The sequence below is a fragment of the Squalius cephalus genome (assembly GCF_949319135.1).
Source record: "Squalius cephalus genome assembly, chromosome: 10".
Classification (NCBI taxonomy): domain Eukaryota; kingdom Metazoa; phylum Chordata; class Actinopteri; order Cypriniformes; family Leuciscidae; genus Squalius; species Squalius cephalus.
Window position 1 is genome coordinate 30727413 of NC_137131.1, and position 22282 is coordinate 30749694.

Below are 22282 nucleotides of genomic sequence, written 5' to 3' on the forward strand. Positions count from 1 at the left end.
ATGTATGGCTGAGTTACTGCAGGCTGTCTGTGGTTGCCTAGCAACACCGGAACTGTAAGCAACATTATTATTGAACTTATCTGATCATGCATATATCACCAAAAGGCCGATTTTGTGTGAAAGTTTGTCAGGCCGCCGAGGGCACACCCTTCGACGAAAACTCAAGATCATCGCAATTTAACGTCGCAAAGGCCTTCAGATTACACTCACCAAATTTGAAGAGGATCAGATCAAAACTGTAGGAGGAGTTCGTTAAAGTACAACATCAGGAAATTACGAAAAATGCCCAAAATCTAGGAGGAAGTTCAAAATAGCTCACTTCCTGTTGTGTTTAGGGCTATGCTCCAAGAGACTTTTTTGTAGGTATTGGGTCATTACATGTATGTACCAAATTTCATACCTGTAAGTGAAACCAGGAGCCGGGGCAAAATGTGGGGGCAATAATTTACCGAATTTGCCCCACCCAATTTTGAAAACCATATCACACGTAAGTTTTCACCACTTCTGAAGCGTGTGCAAAGTTTCATGAGTTTTCGAGCATGTTTAGGCCCTCTAAAAAGCGATTCACTTTGGAGAAGAATAATAATAATAATTAAAGCTGCAAGCAGCGATGAAAAGGGCCCTCGCACCCCTGCCACCGCCACCCGGCGCCTTTAGGAAATGCCTTAAGATTACACTCACCAAATTTGAAGAGGATCAGATCAAAACTGTAGGAGGAGTACGTTAAAGTACAACATCAGGAAATTACGAAAAATGTCCAAAATCTAGGAGGAAGTTCAAAATAGATCACTTCCTGTTGTGTTTAGGGCTATGCTCCAAGAGACTTTTCTGTAGGTATTGGGTCAATACATGCATGTACCAAATTTCATACCTGTACGTGAAACCAGGAGCCGGGGCAAAATGTGGGGGCAATAATTTACCGAATTTGCCCCCCCCAATTCTGAAAACCATATCACACGTAAATTTTCACCACTTCTGAGGCGTGTGCAAAGTTTCATGATTTTTCGAGCAAGTTTTGTATTTGCCACACTTCCTGCTACCAGCAGGTGGCGCTATTGCTATAACCAAATATGAGCATGGTCATGTGTTCAGGACAGGACTCTTATCAAACATGTGAAGTTTGGGACAGATTGGAAATTGTATGCCTGAGTTACTGCAGGCTGTCTGTGGTTGCCTAGCAACATCGGAACTGCATTCAACATTAATATTGAACTTATCTGATCATGCATATATCACCAGAAGGCCGAAATTGGGTGAACGTTTGTCAGGCCACCGAGGGCACACCCTTCGACGAAAACTCTAGATCTTCGCAATTTAACGTCACAAAGGCCTTAACCCTCTGGAGTCTGAGCTGTTTTCTGGGCCCTGGAGGTGTTCTGACATGCTCTGACATTTGTGCTTTTTTCAGTTATTTATAAACATGTTAATGGCAAAGGTGTAAATTCACTCTATATAGCACAAACAGGGCTACCAAAATATCTGATCAACATGCATGTATATGTTTGAATTTTTAAGAGAATAATGTTTATGCGTGGTTATTGGAAAAAATTAAAATGAAAGTTGCAGAAATAAGGCCACAAAACACATAGTAAATATGTGTCAATAAGACTTTTGACTAATGGATGTGGTCGCCTATAGTTTTTTCTTCAAAATTATGTGAAAATAGTCTTGCTTTATCGTTCACATAAAACCATACATTGATTTAAATTGATGTAAAACAGGTTTTGCTTGGAAAGCCAATATGCGAGGGGGGCGTGAATGAGGAGTGGTTTTCACCTTAGATTACATTGTCCCACCCACTCTGCATAATGACTCTGCATAATTAGCCATTCATTCAGGTGTGAAACTGACTGAGCCACAATGCAAGACAAAAGATATATTTAGAAGAAGACTTATATTGACCATTTAAGATTTTGCTTACATCTTGTAAATATGTTTTGCTATTTTATTAAAAAGGTTACAATTACAACAATAATTACAATTTTAACAATATTTCAAGTGTACTCTTTCTTTGTAAAAAAAAAAAGATTATAGGCCTACATTTTATCTATGTATTCATATTTCAGTCAAATTTTTACTCATCTCAGTCTAGCAATGCAGTTTGCTAAAACATCATTCATACACGCGATTTAAATGTAACTTCTGGTAAAAAGGAAGTTGATGATAGGCTTTTGACTCGCGATCTTCGCAGTAGGCTAGTGAACGCACCAGAGAAATGCACATTTATTAGGCTACATAGTTTTTTTGTTTTGGATGGTTTTGTTTAGAACCAGCTTTCTGTAAATATATTTCAATTTTTTTTAGACATGTGAGGCGAGTAGGCTACGGGTTCATGATGATCTCCAGTTCAGACCTTATGTTGTGATTGCTAGCATATATATATTTAAAATCCAGGAAATTTGTTAATGAAAAAATTATTAAAATTAAGATACAATTGATACAAAACGAAATTCGTTTTAAAGAAAGGATTTGTACTTTCTGTTTTGAGGTCTCTGTGAATGTTTGAAAGTCTTTTAGTGCTTAGAGCGCTCGCGTCCATAATGGATAACTGTCACGTAATATTGTTTTTTTCCTCATAAATGCGAACACGAAAAATAAAAGACAAAAGACTTTTAAGTAAAACTTACTCCGAAATTGTGTCCTCGGCGGAATTCGCTCTTCAAAATGCTGCCGTTCGTCGTCTGTTATAATCTTCCTCTGAGAAAACAACCCGGTATCGTGCATTCTTCCTCGCTGTCCAGAATCATCTGAAGGACGTCTTTATTACAGGAGAAGCGTGCCATACTCAAAACGCGATGAACTATCAGTAAGTCTGATAGAAACTGTGTTTTTATGGCATTGATCGGGGGGCGTATGCGATGATCACCTAAACTATTTACATGTGAATCGCGTCGGGGGCGGGGCGGACGCAGCTGATTATAAAGATAATGAGGCAGAAGGAAAAACGGTACCTCTCCTTGCTTTCAAACGGATTACATGAGTTTAAAACATTTGTTTTTTATATAAATTACTTCATTCAAAAGAAGAGATTTCAAGCTTCATAAAGACATATCTCACGTGCCTGTGTGAGAAGTATTCGCTGAGTTATGATTCATTTTCGGACGCGTTTCAGAATGGACTACACGGAGAGAGAGAAGGCAGAACTCGCTTCGTGTTTATTTTTCTTTATTTGGCGAAAAGCACAACACTTTGTTTTTATTGTGAGTATACACAAAAATAATACACATTTAACAGAATCGATTGATGTATGAAACTCCTATGGAAAATCAAAGTCAACAGAGTATTCATGAGTTTCTTTTACACTGATAAAAAAAAAGCGAGCTGGTATCGCCGGCGATACCGCCGACCTCAGGGGGTTAAGATTACACTCACCAAATTTGAAGAGGATCAGATCAAATCTGTAGGAGGAGTTCGTTAAAGTACAACATCAGGAAATTACGAAAAATGCCCAAAATCTAGGAGGAAGTTCAAAATAGCTCACTTCCTGTTGTGTTTAGGGCTATGCTCCAAGAGACTTTTCTGTAGGTATTGGGTCATTACATGTATGTACCAAATTTCATACCTGTACGTGAAACCAGGAGCCGGGGCAAAATGTGGGGGCAATAATTTACCGAATTTGCCCCCCCCAATTCTGAAAACCATATCACACGTAAATTTTCACCACTTCTGAAGCGTGTGCAAAGTTTCATGAGTTTTCGAGCATGTTTAGGCCCTCTAAAAAGCGATTCACTTTGGAGAAGAAGAAGAAGAAGAAGAATAATAATAAACGGAGCAAAAACAATAGGGTCCTCTCACCATCGGTGCTCGGGCCCTAATAATAATAAACAGAGCAATTCCAAGAGGGTCCTCACACCATCGGTGCTCGGGCCCTAATAATAATAATAATAATAATAATAATAATAATAAATAATCCTACCGAAAACAATAGGGCCTTCGCCCTTTCAGGGCTTGGGCCCTAATAATAACAAATAATCCTACCGAAAACAATAGGGCCTTCGACCTTTCTGGGCTTGGGCCCTAAATATAGCTGCGAGCAGCGATTGCGGGCCCAAGCCGTTGGCACCGCCACCCTGGTGCCTTTAGTTACACTAAAGCCACCGGGGTGGCGTTGTCACCGGCTTGGGCCCTCCATCGCTGCTCGCAGCTATATTTATATATATATATATATATATATATATATATATATATATATATATACGTGTATATATATATATATATATATATATATATATATATATATATATATATATATATATATGCCAGTTGGTGGCGCTATAACTTTGACTCACAATAGTTACATCCATCTGATCGGCCTCTTACCACGAACACACTGCTGAAGTTTCATCAAGATCAGTTAACGTATGCAGAAGTTATATTACTTTGTGTTTCTCTTTTCTCGCCATTGTTTCCTCGCCACGGCCAAACCGTTCGAGATATCAAAAATCCGTCCTGAATTTAGCATCCTCAATGTCTTGACTTCATGCTGACCGAGTTTGGAGGCGATTGGATGAATTCTCTAGGATGAGTACATTAAATTCCACAGCATGCGTTTTTCAAACAACCCATAATAGCCGACTTCCTTTTGGGCGGAGCTAATAACTTCGAGTGCGGAAGTTGTTTGGCCCGATGAGATCTATATGTGTACCGAGTTTCATATTAATTCATGCAAGCGTGTTTGATATATGGACCAAGTTTTCAGACCGTGTCCAAGGGGGCGCTGTTGAGCCCCCCTGCCACGCCCGGGTACCAGCTTCAGCCTGGCTCTGATGACCGTGGGTTCTGACCTGTGTGGAAAGTTTCAAGAGTTTTTGAGCACATTAAGGGCCCCAAAAGCCCCTGAAACCTTGAAAAACAAAGATTAAATGGAATAGACAAATCCCCCTCCCCCCACACACACACAGACACACAGAGAGAGAGAGAAAATTCTCCAGAAAATCCACATTCAAACCAAAATATCTGACTTCCTGTGGGTCTGAGGTTATGACTGTAAATTAGAAAGGTGTCCTGCTTGATGAGAACAATACACCTACCAAGTTTTGTGATTCTAGGAAAAACTAAGCCCCCATTTTTGACTAAAGGTGGCGCTACTGAGCCATTCCACCACGCCCGTTTCTGAAACTTTGCACATGTATACTGTATAATAAATGTGATGTGTCTGTCGAGTTTCATGCATTTTCAAGCATGTGAAGAGTCTCAAAAGCATCCGAAAAGAATATTAAAGTTTGATGCGTTGCCACGGCAACAGTATCTAAGATATCAATAATCCTTTCACAGGTCTACATCTGCCGTGTGTCTACATTATACACATAAAGTTTTAAGCAAATCGGGTAAAAATAAGAAAGTGATTTCAAAGCATTTTGAAAGTGACACACTTCCTGTTGCCAGTTGGTGGCGCTATAACTTTGACTCACAAAGGTCACATCCATGTGATCGGCCTCTTACAACGAATACACTGCTGAAGTTTCAGCAAGATCAGATAATGTATGCAGAAGTTATAACACACTTCCTGTGTCCCATTATTCGCCATAAATTCGTTTCCTCGCCACGGCCAAACCTTTCAAGATATCAAAAATCTGTTCGCAAGAATTCATCCTCAATGTCTTGACTTTATTCTCACCGAGTTTGGTGGCGATCGGATGAAATCCCTAGGAGGAGTATTTCACATTCCATTGTATGCGTTTTCCAAACAACGTATAATAACCGACTTCCTGTTGGGCTTTTGTAAAACTGAAGAAAGTTGTTCGGCCCGATGAGATCTATATGTGTACTGAGTTTCATATTATTACATGCAAGCATGTTTGATATATGGACCAAGATTTCGGACCCCATTCCAGGGGGCGCTGTCGAGCCCCCCTGCCACGCCCGGGTACCAGCTTCAGTCCGGCCCTGATGGCCGCGGGTTCTGACCTATGTGCAAAGTTTCAAGAGTTTTTGAGCATGTTAAGGGCCCCAAAAGTGGCAAAAAGGCAAAAAAAAAAAAATAATGAATAAAAAAAAATAAAAAAAAAATAATCCTTACGAAAACAATAGGGCCTTCGCCCTTTCAGGGCTTGGGCCCTAATAATAATAATAATAATCCTACCGAAAACAATAGGGCCTTCGCCCTTTCAGGGCTTGGGCCCTAATAAAAATAATCCTAACGAAAACAATAGGGCCTTCGCCCTTTCAGGGCTTGGGCCCTAATAATCCTAACGAAAACAATAGGGCCTTCGCCCTTTCAGGGCTTGGGCCCTAATAATAATCCTAACGAAAACAATAGGGCCTTCGCCCTTTCAGGGCTTGGGCCCTAATAAATAATCCTACCGAAAACAATAGGGCCTTCGCCCTTTCAGGGCTTGGGCCCTAATAATCCTTACGAAAACAATAGGGCCTTCGCCCTTTCAGGGCTTGGGCCCTAATAATAATAATAATAATCCTAACGAAAACAATAGGGCTCTGCGCCCTTTCAGGGCTTGGGCCCTAATAAAATATATATAGCTGCGAGCAGCGATTACGGGCCCAAGCCGGTGGCACCGCAACCCCGGTGCCTTTAGTTACCTAAAGGCACCGGGGTGGCGGTGACGCCGGCTTTGGCCCTTCATCGCTGCTCGCAGCTTTATATATATATATATATATATATAACAAAAAATATATATATATCACAATTTAGCATCTTTAATGTATTTTCATCATGTTGAAAAATGTTGGTGGCATGATATAAACCACTTAAGAGGAGTGGGTAAAAAATCAGAGACTGATTTTGCAAAGAAATCCACATTCAAACCAAAATGTCTGACTTCCTGTTGCTCGGAGCTAATGACTGTAAATTAGAAAGTTGTCCGGCTCGATGAGACCAATATACGTATTGATTTTTTAAACTGTAGGTAAAACTAACCCCCCCACTTTTGTCAAAAGCATGTTGAAAGTGACACACTTCCTGCTGCCAGTTGGTGGCGCTATAACTTTTACTCACAATAGTTACATCCATCTGATCGGCCTCTTACCACGAACACACTGCTGAAGTTTCATCAAGATCAGTTAATGTATGCAGAAGTTATAACACTTTGTGTTTCTCTTTTCTTGCCATAAATTCGGGTCCTCTCAACGGCCAAACCGTTCGAGATATCAAAAATCCGTCCGCAATTTAGCATCCTCAATGTCTTGACTTCATGCTGACCGAGTTTGGAGGCGATTGGATGAATTCTCTAGGATGAGTACATCAAATTCCACAGCATGCGTTTTTCAAACAACCCATAATAGCCGACTTCCTGTTGGGCGGAGCTAATAACTTAGAGTGCGGAAGTTGTTCGGCCCAATGAGATCTATATGTGTACCGAGTTTCATATTAATTCATGCAAGCGTGTTTGATATATGGACCAAGTTTTCAGACCGTGTTCAAGGGGGCGCTGTTGAGCCCCCCAGCCACGCCCAGGTACGAGCTTCAGCCCGGCCCTGATGACCGTGGGTTCTGACCTGTGTGAAAAGTTTCAAGAGTTTTTGAGCATGTTAAGGGCCCCAAAAGCCCCTGAAACCTTGAAAAACAAAGATTAAATGGAATAGACAAACCCAACCCCCCCCCCCCCCCACACACACACACACACAGACACAGAGAGAGAGAGAGAAAAATCTCCAGAAAATCCACATTCAAACCAAAATATCTGACATCCTGTTGGTCTGAGCTAATAACTGTAAATTAGAAAGTTGTCCGGCTTGATGAGAACAATATACGTACCAAGTTTTGTCATTCTAGGAAAAAACTAAGCCCCCATTTTTGACTAAAGGTGGCGCTACTGAGCCATTCCACCACGCCCGTTTCTGAAACTTTGCACATGTCTACTGGATAATAAATGTGATGTGTCTGTCGAGTTTCATGCATTTTCAAGCATGTGAAGATTCTCAAAAGCATCCGAAAAGAATATTAAAATTTGATGCGTTGCCACGGCAACAGTATCTAAGATATAAATAATCCTTTCACAGGTCTACATCTGCCGTGTCTCTACATTATACACATAAAGTTTTAAGCAAATCGGGTAAAACTAAGAGGGTGATTTCAAAGCATTTTGAAAGTGACAAACTTCCTGCTGCCAGTTGGTGGCGCTATAACTTTGACTCACAATAGTTACATCCATCTGATTGGCCTTTTACCACGAACACACTGCTGAAGTTTCATCAAGATCAGTTAATGTATGCAGAAGTTATAACACACGTCCTGTGTCCCATTATTCGCTATAAATTCGTTTCCTCGCCACGGCCAAACCGTTCAAGATATCAAAAATCCGTCCGCAATTTAGCATCCTCAATGTCTTGACTTCATTCACACCGAGTTTGGTGGTGATCGGATGAATTCCCTAGGAGGAGTATTTCACATTCCATTGTATGCGTTTTCCAAACAACATATAATAACCGACTTCCTGTTGGGCTGGTGTAAAACTTAGAGCACGAAAGTTGTTCGGCCCGATGAGATCTATATGTGTACTGAGTTTCATATTATTACATGCAAGCGTGTTTGATTTATGGACCAAGTTTTCAGACACCATTCCAGGGGGCGCTGTCGAGCCCCCGTGCCACGCCCGGGTACCAGCTTCAGTCCGGCCCTGATGGCCGCGGGTTCTGACGTGTGTGCAAAATTTCAAGAGTTTTTGAGCATGTTAAAGGGGGGGTGAAATGCTATTTCATGCATACTGAGTTTTTTACACTGGTAAAGAGTTGGATTCCTATGCTAAACATGGACAAAGTTTCAAAAACTAAGTTGTACGTTTGAAGGAGTATTTTTGTTCCAAAAATACTCCTTCCGGTTTGTCACAAGTTTCGGAAAGTTTTTTTCGAGTATGGGTATGTGTGACGTCAGATGTAACGGAATTTCCTTATATGGGTCCTAAGGGCACTTCTCCGGTAAGATCGCGGCCGCGCGCGCACTCTTAGACCAGAGCAAGAGAGTGAAAGCAGTTCGCCATCAAAGCGCCCTGCCCGGCTTTTGGGAAGTCAATGTCACCAAAGAAGTGTGTTTTTGGTTGCCAGGGCAAGACAACCCTGCACAGATTCCCAAAGAACCCAGCATTAAGGAACCCGTGGATGGAGTTTGTTTTCCTGAGCATAAACGGAGTTGTGTAAGACTGTTTGTTCCCTGCATTTCGACGATGATTGTTTTATAAACAAAGCCCAGATCTACGGATTTGCAGATCGTCTAATGCTTAGGATCGAGCAGTCGCAATGATAAAGATTCGCGGTCGTGCGTTGGAACCGGACGGTGAGTAAAACTGTTGAACTGAATAAATGTCTCTGTGTGTTGTCACTAGCTCGGCGCGTTAGCACAGCTAAGCTTCGCCCACAGGGCCCGCCTCCAGCCGCTCGTTTTTTTCCGGTAAGACGCGGTACAGTCTATCTTTCTGTTATTAATATAATAAAACAAAATACTTTTTGGAGATATGAAGGATGCAATATTACTCTATAGGTACTCAAGATTAACCCTCTGAGGTCTGAGCTGTTTTCTGGGCCGTGGAGGTGTTCTGACATGCTCTGACATTTCTGGTTATTTCTTTTACTTGTGACATTTTCATGGCTAAAGTCTAATTACACTGTATTCAGCACAAACTCTGCTACAATAATATATCAACAGCATGTATGTAAAAGTTTGTAGTTTTGAGATAATGACATTTATGCGTGGTTTGTGAAAATACAAAAAAAAATTCTCACTGAAATAAGGCCATGAAACCCCTACTGATTATTTCTTCACAAGACTTTTGAAAATTGTATCACGTAGCCTAGAATATTTGCTGCAAAACTATGTGAAAATCACCCTGACTGCTCATTCAGATAAGACAATATATTGATTTAAAAATTTTACGACGTGTTTTGTGTTAGAAAGCCTTATGCGGCAGCTCATTAATATGTAAGCTTTTGACACCTGAGAAAGACAAAGAACTAGGGATGTCCTGATCCGATCCACGGCATCGGTATCGTGCCGATACTGGCCCAAAACGCTAGATCGGATATTGGAGGGGAGAAAAAAAATTATCCGATACCTATGATCCGATACCCATTAGGGGTGGAACGGTACGTATTCGTACTGAACGTACGTTCGGTGCATGGATTTACACAGAGAATACACGGTATAAAAATAAATAAATCTCACGTGAACATTAATTAATGTAATACGGAACTAACGTTACTGTTAGATACGCGCATATGCGGGTTCTTTAGGGACACCTAATCTGTAGCCCGCCTTAGCTCTGAACGAGCGTCTATATCGCTTCAAACGCTCACTTTATCATTATACGCGCGCGGCGCGTCCTATTCGCTTTGGACGCGCGAATGGATTCAAACTGTTCAAGCATCGAACTAGACGCGATAGACGCAAATTTGACGCTCTATTCGCGTTTAGTGTGAACGCAGCAAAATGACCAGGCTGCGATGTCAAGATTGCAATGCTGGAGTGTGTGTATGTGTCAGAGAGAGAGAGGCACGGGCGCGATCGAACAGTGGAAACATAAAAACATACTCCGTCATTTTCATACAGGACATCATTAAAACTGCAAAAAGTGTATAGCCTACTTATATTTGTGTAAAACACAACATTGTGCTTTTGTCAAACTGTAACTGTCACCCAACCAAAATCACACACGCGCACACACACACACACACACACACACACACACACACACACACACACACATACATACACGCTGTTTAAAAGCAAAAATGATCTCATCTTTTGGACATTCATCATTGTTTTAGCATAGACAACAGGTTTTCATTTCTTGTCCTAAAACAGAGCACTAATCTGTTTATTTTTAAGTTACACATTCTACATTGAATAAAAAAGAAAATCAAATGTGTTTTATCAAAAGTAAAACCAAAAGTAGTATTATTTTATACAGAAATAAATTATTTATAATTCAGATGAGAATAAAGTTAAAGTTAATTAAAATTTTAAGGAAACAAATATATTTATCTGAAATATAGAAAATTAATTTTAAATTCATTCAGGTTACCAAACATATCTCAAGGTCTTTTGAATAAAGGCTGGCAGTCTTTCATTATCAGCTGTTGTTGTGGACTATATACTGGAGAAGTATTTGTTCTCCATTTGAGTGAGATGTTTTTATGTGGCTAATTGAGCAAAGTGCTTCCATATATTTTATTATTATTAGTATTAGTTCAAGAATAAAATAAAAATATCGGATTGATATCGGTATCGGCAAATAGCCAAAGCTGCGGCATCGGTATCGGTATCGGAAGTGAAAAAGTGGTATCGGGACATCCCTACAAAGAGCCTCCCCAACGGCCCTATTAGGAGCTATCCTAATATAGCTCCTAATAGCCCTGTCATTCTGAGCAACCTTGCACAATACTGTAAATGAGGAGATTTAAAAAAGAATGGCTTTTAAATTGTTTGGATTTATTTACAACACAACATAACCCAAAGATACACAACAAATGCCAAAAAAAACACTTCAAAGACAGACCTTTGTGCCATTCCTAAAAACATTGTACATACCTTTAATTTCCAAGATTTTCACTTTACCATGTTCATGTTCCAGAGACTCATGTGAATGTTGAAGTCGGCAGGACTCAGTGGCATCTGGGCCCTGAAAAAAAAGTGAACATACTGATATCAAGAGAAAGGCCTGCACGATTTTGGAAATAAATATTAGGTTTTTCGGATTAAAATTGCTTTTTAAAGTTCACAAAATACACACACACACACACACAAATGTTTCCAACAATATATAATATAATGAACACAAGGTTTGTTGTGCCTTGTAGGCATAGGCTATGCGCAGTGCTGGGTAAAATAATAATAACAATAGATAGCAGTATAAATCTTCCAAAATATTTCAGTAACAACCAAGCTAGAGAAAAATATATTGATTATCATGTTACTTCAAATGTTTCCATTCGTTATGATGATATGAAATGAGATAATAGTAAAAACATGAAGCCGTTTGGTGCGTTTTGCTTTTCAAATTTTCAAATGATACATTCAAACGCGATCGCGCTGCAAAATCTGATACATTCAAACGCGATCGCGCTCAAATATAAAACATTATGGTTACCATATACATATCTACGTTTGACCAGATATCCACAAACACAGTAGGCTTAACAGTAAACACGGGTCTAAATATTATAATATTCCCCATATATCTAGTAACAGTTCATCTGCAATGTGACATTTATGCAACAATAACAAACTAATATGTAAAAATTTCTTACATTGAATCTTTCTTGTCTTCAAATCGCGTTCTTCTTCTTCTGAGGTAGCCTAAATCCAATGTAAGCTCTGGCGCGTCTTTCAAACACAGTAAGGAGTAAGTTACGAAGTCTCTGCTTCTTTGTTTTGAGGTGATGAGGGCGTTTACAGGTCTGCGTTTCTCCGCATGGATCATTTGCATGTCAATCGCTCGTGCGCGCGTGGGTGTGGTCACATTATAGTTAATGAGGACGCGTTTGAGAAACTGTACATGCCGCTGCTTTCGTATGGATTACTTAAAAATAGAATATTTGTTTTTAATATTATTTACATACTTTAAAAATAGAGATTCCAAGTGTTGTATAGACATGCGTTTCAAGTCTGTGTGACAAACATTCGCTGAGTTACAGGTCATTTTCTGTCGCGTTTCAGAATGAGTTTCACATTGAGAGAGACGGCAGAACGCGCATCATGTTTATTTTCTTTGTTTTACGAAAAACACAACATTTTATTTTTATTATGAGTGTACACAAATAAAAGAAGACATTTAACAGTTTTGAATGATGTACAATACAAGTATGTAAAATCAAAATCAACAGAGTAATTTGCACTGATATAAAAAAAAACGAGCAGATCACGCCGGCATGATTGTCGACCTCAGGGGGTTAACAGGAGATTGAGTGAAAATGAGCATTTCACCCCCCCCTTTAAGGGCCCCAAAAGTGCCCGAGAAGTAGAAAAAAAAATAAAAAAAATAATAAACAATAATCCTACCGAAAACAATAGGGCCTTCGCCCTTTCAGGGCTTGGGCCCTAATAATCCTACCGAAAACAATAGGGCCTTCGCCCTTTCAGGGCTTGGGCCCTAATATATATATATATATATATATATATATATATATATATATATATATATATATATATATATATATATATATATATATATATATATAAAAATATAGCTGCGAGCAGCGATTTCGGGCCCAAGCCGGTGGCACCCGCCGGCTTTGGCCCTTCATCGCTGCTCGCAGCTATATATATATATATATATATATATAATATATATATATATAAATATATATAAATATATATATATATATATATATATATATATATATATATATATATATATATATATATATATATACACACACACATATACATATACATATCAGGGATGTGATTTTTCCGGATTAATCCGGAATTCCGGATTTTCCGACCTGAAAATGTGACCTACGTGAATCATGCAGATCTGTAAAAAAAACAAAAACACACAGGGGGGGGGGGGGGGTCTCACAACCGTCACCATGGTAACCCGGGACGGAACCACAATCGCCGTCCCCGCGCAACAGGGCCACACCGGGCGGCACGTCACCATGCTTACAGATGGCAAAGAGATGCATTTTTCCTTCCTTTCCAAGTACAGGGATGCAAACAGTGCGCTTTTCGGCGCCTCCCGCTTTTTTCACGTCAGTTTGGGTGACAAATTCATCTGAAGCCTATTTCATAGCTTAATGTGAGGGACAGAAGTCTATTTACATCATTAAAGTTTACGAAAAATCGTTTTCCCTCCTCTGCGGCTGTCAGTCATTCTACATTCAGTATACAAACAGCGCGCGCGCCTCGTCCGGTTACAGCAGCACAAGCACGGTAAAACTCTCTTCAATATGATATTCACATTATAATGCTTGATCTGTAGAGAAAAGGCTGTGGATTTGCATAAAATGACTTTATTTTGTTGGAGTTTGTTGCTGTTTTTAAACGACTCGCTAACTTACCGTGTGCCTGTTAGATCACACATCACAAGGACTCGGCATCAAACGCACAATAACTGGAATTTAAAACTGTGAAGAAACAAATGATCAATAAACTGCTGGACAGATAGACACTAGGATTTGTGCGCTCGACATTTCTTCGCTTTGTGCCGTGAACTTTTAAATGCGCACTTGTGCAGCGCTGCACACTGTGACTCCATGTTGCTTTGAGCACATCATTCTGCGCCCGCGATGCGCATACGCGCTTTGTGCGCTCTGTTTTGAAGCGTTTCATATTTTCATAGTTTTGCGCACTGAAAAATTATTAAAAGCCTATATTTTTGTATACCTAGTCTGCACAATACATTTAAAATAAGCATAATTTAATTGTATGCTATTTCTGTGTAGTGTAGTGTAGGCTATATAAATATACACACTTCTGAATTCTTGACATTCATATATAAATTTAAAATTGTCAAATGTATGATTGCCTGATTGAATTTTATAAGAGTACTAAAAGTAATTTGTTTTTATTAACATTTTAGATTTGATAAAATTACTGTGCAGATTTTTTCAAGAATTACTTTTTGCTGCTGATTTATACACTCACTAAGTTTAATAAAAATACATAATAATACATTTATGTAATATTTAAAGGTGTTAACTGTAATCTTACACTGCAAAATGATCACTTACAAAGGATTAAATTCATCACAATTATGTAAGTATCTGGATATTTTCTGTGGGGCGAGGGCTTCGATAACCTCTCTCTTTTTTTGGGGGGGGGGGGGGTGTCTCAGTTTGATCGGCGGGGGGGGGGGGGGGGTCTCAGTATATTTTCCTGCTTTTTTGTCCTTAGCCAATCACATGCCTGACATATACATATACATATATATATATATATACACACACAGTATATGATGTGTATATATATATACATTATATACTGTGTGTGTGTGTATATATATATATATATGCCAGTTGGTGGCGCTATAACTTTGACTCACAATAGTTACATCCATCTGATCGGCCTCTTACCACGAACACACTGCTGAAGTTTCATCAAGATCAGTTAACGTATGCAGAAGTTATATTACTTCGTGTTTCTCTTTTCTCGCCATTGTTTCCTCGCCACGGCCAAACCGTTCGAGATATCAAAAATCCGTCCGGAATTTATCATCCTCAATGTCTTGACTTCATGCTGACCGAGGTTGGAGGCGATTGGATGAATTCTCTAGGATGAGTACATTAAATTCCACAGCATGCGTTTTTCAAACAACCCATAATAGCCGACTTCCTGTTGGGCGGAGCTAATAACTTAGAGTGCGGAAGTTGTTCGGCCCGATGAGATCTATATGTGTACCGAGTTTCATATTAATTCATGCAAGCGTGTTTGATATATGGACCAAGTTTTCAGACCGTGTCCAAGGGGGCGCTGTTGAGCCCCCCTGCCACACCCGGGTACCAGCTTCAGCCCGGCTCTGATGACCGTGGGTTCTGACCTGTGTGGAAAGTTTCAAGAGTTTTTGAGCACGTTAAGGGCCCCAAAAGCCCCTGAAACCTTAAAAAACAAAGATTAAATGGAATAGACAAATCCCCCCCCCCCACACACACAGAGAGAGAGAGAGAAAATTCTCCAGAAAATCCACATTCAAACCAAAATATCTGACTTCCTGTGGGTCTGAGGTTATGACTGTAAATTAGAAAGGTGTCCTGCTTGATGAGAACAATACACCTACCAAGTTTTGTGATTCTAGGAAAAACTAAACCCCCATTTTTGACTAAAGGTGGCGCTACTGAGCCATTCCACCACGCCCGTTTCTGAAACTTTGCACATGTCTACTGTATAATAAATGTGATGTGTCTGTCGAGTTTCATGCATTTTCAAGCATGTGAAGAGTCTCAAAAGCATCCGAAAAGAAGATTAAAGTTTGATGCGTTGCCACGGCAACAGTATCTAAGATATCAATAATCCTTTCACAGGTCTACATCTGCCGTGTTTACATTATACACATAAAGTTTTATGCAAATCGGGTAAAAATAAGAAAGTGATTTCAAAGCATTTTGAAAGTGACACACTTCCTGTTGCCAGTTGGTGGCGCTATAACTTTGACTCACAATAGTCACATCCATGTGATCGGCCTCTTACAACGAATACACTGCTGAAGTTTCAGCAAGATCAGATAATGTATGCAGAAGTTATAACACACTTCCTGTGTCCCATTATTCGCCATAAATTCGTTTCCTCGCCACGGCCAAACCGTTCGTGATATCAAAAATCTGTTCGCAGGAATTCATCCTTAATGTCTTGACTTCATTCACACCGAGTTTGGCGGCGATCGGATGAATTCCCTAGGAGGAGTATTTCACATTCCATTGTATGCGTTTCCAAAACAACGTATAATAACCGACTTCCTGTTGGGCTTTTGTAAAACTTAGAGCACGAAAGTTGTTCGGCCCGATGAGATCTATATGTGTACTGAGTTTCATATTATTACATGCAAGCGTGTTTGATATATGGACCAAGATTTCGGACCCCATTCCAGGGGGCGCTGTCGAGCCCCCCTGCCACGCCCGGGTACCAGCTTCAGTCCGGCCCTGATGGCCGCGGGTTCTGAGCTGTGTGCAAAGTTTCAAGAGTTTTTGAGCATGTTAAGGGCCCCAAAAGTGGCAAAAAGGCAAAAAAAAAAAAAAAAAAAAAAAAAAAAAATCCTTACGAAAACAATAGGGCCTCCGCCCTTTCAGGGCTTGGGCCCTAATAATAGAAAAAAATAATCCTACCGAAAACAATAGGGCCTTCGCCATTTCAGGGCTTGGGCCCTAATAATAATCCTTACGAAAACAATAGGGCCTCCGCCCTTTCAGGGCTTGGGCCCTAATAATCCTTACGAAAACAATAGGGCCTTCGCCCTTTCAGGGCTTGGGCCCTAATAATCCTACCGAAAACAATAGGGCTCTTCGCCCTTTCAGGGCTTGGGCCCTAATAATCCTACCGGAAACAATAGGGCCTTCGTCCTTTCAGGGCTTGGGCCCTAATAATCCTAACGAAAACAATAGGGCCTTCGCCCTTTCAGGGCTTGGGCCCTAATAATCCTTCCGGAAACAATAGGGCCTTCGCCCTTTCAGGGCTTGGGCCCTAAAAATAATAAAAAATGCATCGCTTTCTGCCAGGACTTTTACGGGCTTTTCCCAAATCACGGAAGTGACCTCGACGTCCGGGTTAGCGGTAGCTTAAGCCATCAGGCAAGTGCTATTTTAAATAAACTCCTGGAGCCGTATTCACAAAGCATTTTATCTTACCACTAGGAGTACTCCTAAATCGCACTAAAATATTTTAGCTAGGAGTTTTCTCTTAAAAGTTATTCACAATGCCTTTCAGACCTACTCTTAGTAAAGAAAAATGACAACTCCTAAACTAAGAGTGAGTCTTCGTTGCCATGGATGACGTCATTACTCATGCACGAGCTTGACTGAAGTGACCACCTTGATTGGCTGATGATTGTAACGTGGGAATGATTCCGAACACCTCCCCTACGATGATGAGTGACAGGTCTGAGAATGCGTGCGCTACACAAGTAGTGCAAAGGACGGAAGATGATGAATAACTGAATAAATAGCCGAAATGAATAAAGAGTAAGGCAAAACAAATAGCCTAGTAGCCTAATGAAACATATGGATTGATGCAGTATCTTTGCAACATTATTGAATTAATCTGTCACTATATGCCTCTGCCTACGTTTGCAAAGAGAAGAACATTTTAATTTGATTCACAATGAAATGTTACAATTAGTTTACATGCAGTGAGTAGCCTAGTTTTGGTTGTTGTTGGTGGCGTTATTGCATCCCTAGTTATGCCTACAATGCAACATTGTTCCCTCGCGATTGGAAGCTCCTGTAGCCGCCGCATACGCATTTCAAAACATCGCAACGTGAAATGCCACAAAAAGCGGTTTGTGAATAGGTCTTAGTGAGTTGGGAGTCCTCTCGACTTCTTTTAAGCTGTCCCAGGCTTAGGTGCTACTTTTAGGACTAAAATGCTTCGTGAATTACTCTTAGTCAAAAAAATTAGGAGTCCTAAAGTTACGAGTGACACGCCCAGTCGCCCATTATTTTTAGGAGTTGCTCCTAAATTCGCCAGTTAGGAGCTACTTTTAGGCTTAAAATTTTTTGTGTATACGGCCCCTGATGTAGGCCTTAGTGTTTTTCACGTTATAGGCAGTTTAGAATGTCTCGCTGTTTTTAGTAATTGAAATACTGCAACAGGTGCTATATACGGATCACAAGTGCCCAAAACATGCATTTTTTGAGAGGTGATCTAAATATTTGTGGCTTAAAACAAACCTTTGCTGCAGTTCTTTGGACATTTTGCCCTTCAGGGCTCCGTGCTGGTCACATGACAAACTATGAATAGAAGAATAATAGTAAATTTTCCCAACTGAAGCCAGGTGATTTACTGTCAAATATTAATTTCCATGAGACAATACCAGTGACACTGCACTCATATGGAGCCCTGATTGTTTCTATTCACGCTCTTGCAAACTGTTTTAACTTAGACTTGTTGATGGACAAGTTTATAATATTTTACAGTCATGTTTTTTTTTTCTCAAATTGTAGTGCGAAAGCATTTTAAAGCAGTAGAGTTCTTGCAAGCACATTTAGCAAAAATGTTTCTTTAAACATTTATCAACTGTAGAAGCCATATAAAAAATGTTTATACCACGCACAAAAAAACTGTCCGATGGAGATTCGAACATAAACAAACTGAATTTTCTCCAAAGTAATGGGGAAAAGGGGGAGGTATAAACACATTTTGTGTGTATTTAATTAATCATTTAGTCACACCCAAGTTAAGCTCAAAGTATGCTTTGCTTTGGGCGTTCTGCTCCGTCTTGGAGGGAACACACACAGGGAGCTGCGTGTCAGACAGAATGCAGGTACCAAATTAAGATTTATGTCATGGTTGATTACGATTTTAATATCATGCATGTCCCACACGTTAACAACAGTAGCCTAAATTTTATGGCAATCACTTCAGCTTTGTACAAACCAGTATGAGTGGGGCTGGGGGGGAATTCAACCAATTTGACAGAAAATAGGGTATCTGATCCATTTTGTTTCTACTTTAGAAACATTACCATTGTAAGGATGCAAATAGAGATTAAAATGAAAGTAAAAGTTATGAATAAAGAAAAAATAGAAAATAGAGGTTTTGGGAAGAGAATTGAAAGATTCCAGTCGTGTAGTCCAGTAAAATTCATGAGATATTGTTCTTTGTATTTGTGGAAGTTTGATGAGGAGATTGCAAGGCAAATGGCTGTATATTGTTTACAGGTAGCAGAACACAAAGAAAAAAAAAATCCAAGAATATACAACACTTAGTAAGATGAAAAGAGCTCTTGCCAAATAAGGTCTTTTGATATAAATGGCACATTAAAAACACCAGTCGCTGCAATATTTTACTAAACAATAACAATTAAAAATGTTGACTTGCAGAACAGAGCAACTTTGTAAGTAAATGTTTTTTCTGATATTAAATATTCTGTAATGGATAATGTATAGCCATCAAAAAGACAGATAATGATTGTTTGTAGCACTACATCTGGGTTGGAAGTTGGAACAATTGGTGAAAAAGTCTGGGCCCTATCATACACACGGTGCAATGCAGCGCCATACGGGGCGAAGTGTTTTTTGCTAGTTTCAGCCCGACGCTGTTATCATTTTCACGTCCTGTGCCATGTTGTTTGAATAGCAAATGCATTTGTGCCCATCTGTTCACCCATGGGCGTCCTGCTCTGAAAATGAGGTGTGTTCGGGCACATTGTTGGCGCATTGCTATTTTGAGGCAACTGAAATAGACTGTGCCATTGACCAACAAAAACCTCACAAAAACACTCCCTCTAAATAATTTAGAGACCATGGAAACTCAAGGTATCGACCTTAGTCAGGGTGTACGCCATGTTTAATTTTACCAAGTCAAAACAAGGCTGTGAGGGATAGACATGAATTGATTATAGTCCTAGATCAGATGTCATTTTCAAAACTGTTTTATGGGGGTTTTTGTCTACTGAAAGTTTTTGGAAAGATATCCAAATATCCTTGTGTATATGTATATTTTTTTTTGTAAAACAACAGTGCAAAAAACACACACTATAAAGCAAGTGTATGAATATAGTGTAGTCAGGGATGTGATTTTTCCGGATTAATCCGGAATTCCGGATTTTCCGACCTGAAAATGTGACCTACGTGAATCATGCGGATCTGTGTAAAAAAAAAAAAAAAAACAGATTGGGGGGGGGGGGGTTGGGTTCTCACAGCCGTCACCATGGTAACCCGGGACGGAACCACAATCGCCGTCCCCGCGCAACAGGGCCACACCAGGCGGCACGTCACCATGGTTACAGATGGCAAAGAGATACATTTTTCCTTCCTTTCCAAGTACAGGGATGCAAACAGCGCGCTTTTCGGCGCCTCACGCTTTTTTTTTTTCGGCGCCTCACGCTCACTCGTTTTCCCTCCTCTGCGGCTGTCAATCATTCTCCATTCAGTATTCAAACAGCGCGCGCGCCTCGTCCGGTTACAGCAGCATACAAGCACGGTAAAACTCTCTCCAATATGATATTCACATTATAATGCTTGATCTGTAGAGAAAAGGCTGTGGATTTGCATAAAATGACTTTATTTTGTTGGAGTTTGTTGCTGTTTTTTAACGACTCGCTACCGTGTGCCTGTTAGATCACACATCACAAGGACTAAATCGGCATCAAACGCACAATAACTGGAATTTAAAACTGTGAAGAAACAAATGATCAATAAACTGATCACTCTACACTAGGATTTGTGCGCTCGACATTTCTTCGCTTTGTGCCGTGGCGTGAACTTTTAAATGCGCAGCGCCGCACACACTGTGACTCCGTGTTGCTTAGTTTGAGCACATCATTCTGCGCCCGCGATGCGCATACGCGCTTTGTGCGCTCTGTTTTGAAGCGTTATATATTTTCATAGTTTTGCGCACTGAAAGATTATTAAAAGCCTATATTTTTGTATACCTAGCCTGCACAATACATTTAAAAAAAGCATAATTTAATTGTATGTTATTTCTGTGTAGTGTAGGCTATATAAATATACACACTTCTGAATTCTTGACATTCATATATAAATATAAAATTGTGAAATGTATGATTGCCTGATTTAATTTTATAAGAGTACTAATAGTAATTTGTTTTTATTAACATGTTTAGATTTTATAAAATTACTGTGCAGATTTTTTCAAGAATTACTTTTTGCTGCTGATTTATACACTCACTAAGTTTAATAAAAATACATAATAATACATTTATGTAATATTTAAAGGTGTTAACTGTAATCTTACACTGCAAAATGATCACTTACAAATGATTAAATTCATCACAATTATGTAAGTATCTGGATATTTGCCGCGGGGCGAGGGCTTCGATAACCTCTCTCCTTTTTTTGTGGGGGGGTCTCAGTATATTTTCCTGCTTTTTTGTCCTTAGCCAATCACATGCCTGTGTAGTATGTATGAATGCAGTGTAGTAGCCTATACTTTTATATTCTGTGGAAGTCTTTTTCCTCCTTTCAATTTCAACAATAAATGTTACATTTATTTGTAAATGGCTTTTCACAATACACAAACTGTTGTGACATTTTATTTTGTCAATAGTCAAGTCGTTGTTCATACAGGAAGGTACTTGTGTGTGGATTTGTCTGTAAACTGCCACCTTAAGACCATTTTTGACAAAGGGGTCAACCAAGGATATCAACATGCGATCATTTGAAGTAGCACACACATCCGTTCTCTTCAGATAACAGGCACTAAATTGATGTTTCTGCACAAAACATCCCATTAGCAGTGAGATATAAGTGGAAGTGACCATAATAAACCCACAGAACACGAGACATTTGTTTTACAGAAAATGCATATTTGTTACAGTTTCTTTGCCTTATTGGAGCCAGTTTACTGTTCTGTACTTGAGTTATCTGAGATAATGTGTTGCTACTTCCTAACAGTCACTGTAGAATTTGCATTAAAAATGTTGCATATTTTTTAAGCTGGTTCAGCAGGGTACAACAGAATTCTTAAATTTGTTCGTGATAGGAAAAAAATTAAATGGATTTCGACAACTGTCACTTTAAGATGTGTAGCTAACTGCAGTTTGACTTAAGTGTTTCCCTTAAATGATTAGAGAAGTGTATTTGCTAAAGAATATCGACCCATGTATAGCTTGTTGCAGACATGTTGATCTCTCGTATAATTCAGGAAGAGCAAAGAACAGAATGTTTAGCAAGATTTAAAGATTGGAGGTGTTAGTTCTGCTGTTTCACTATTTGTGTTTTT

General features: G+C 39.6%; 2 protein-coding genes across 9 annotated transcripts in view; one reads left to right on the forward strand and one right to left on the reverse strand.

Annotated features, from left to right (window-relative positions):
• The window catches only part of thumpd3 (THUMP domain containing 3), a 200770-nt gene that overhangs the window by 167702 nt on the left and 10786 nt on the right, over positions 1 to 22282 (reverse strand). The gene's annotated exons all lie outside the window — the stretch shown is intronic.
• setd5 (SET domain containing 5) overlaps positions 1 to 22282 on the forward strand; it is a 113881-nt gene that overhangs the window by 51492 nt on the left and 40107 nt on the right. The gene's annotated exons all lie outside the window — the stretch shown is intronic.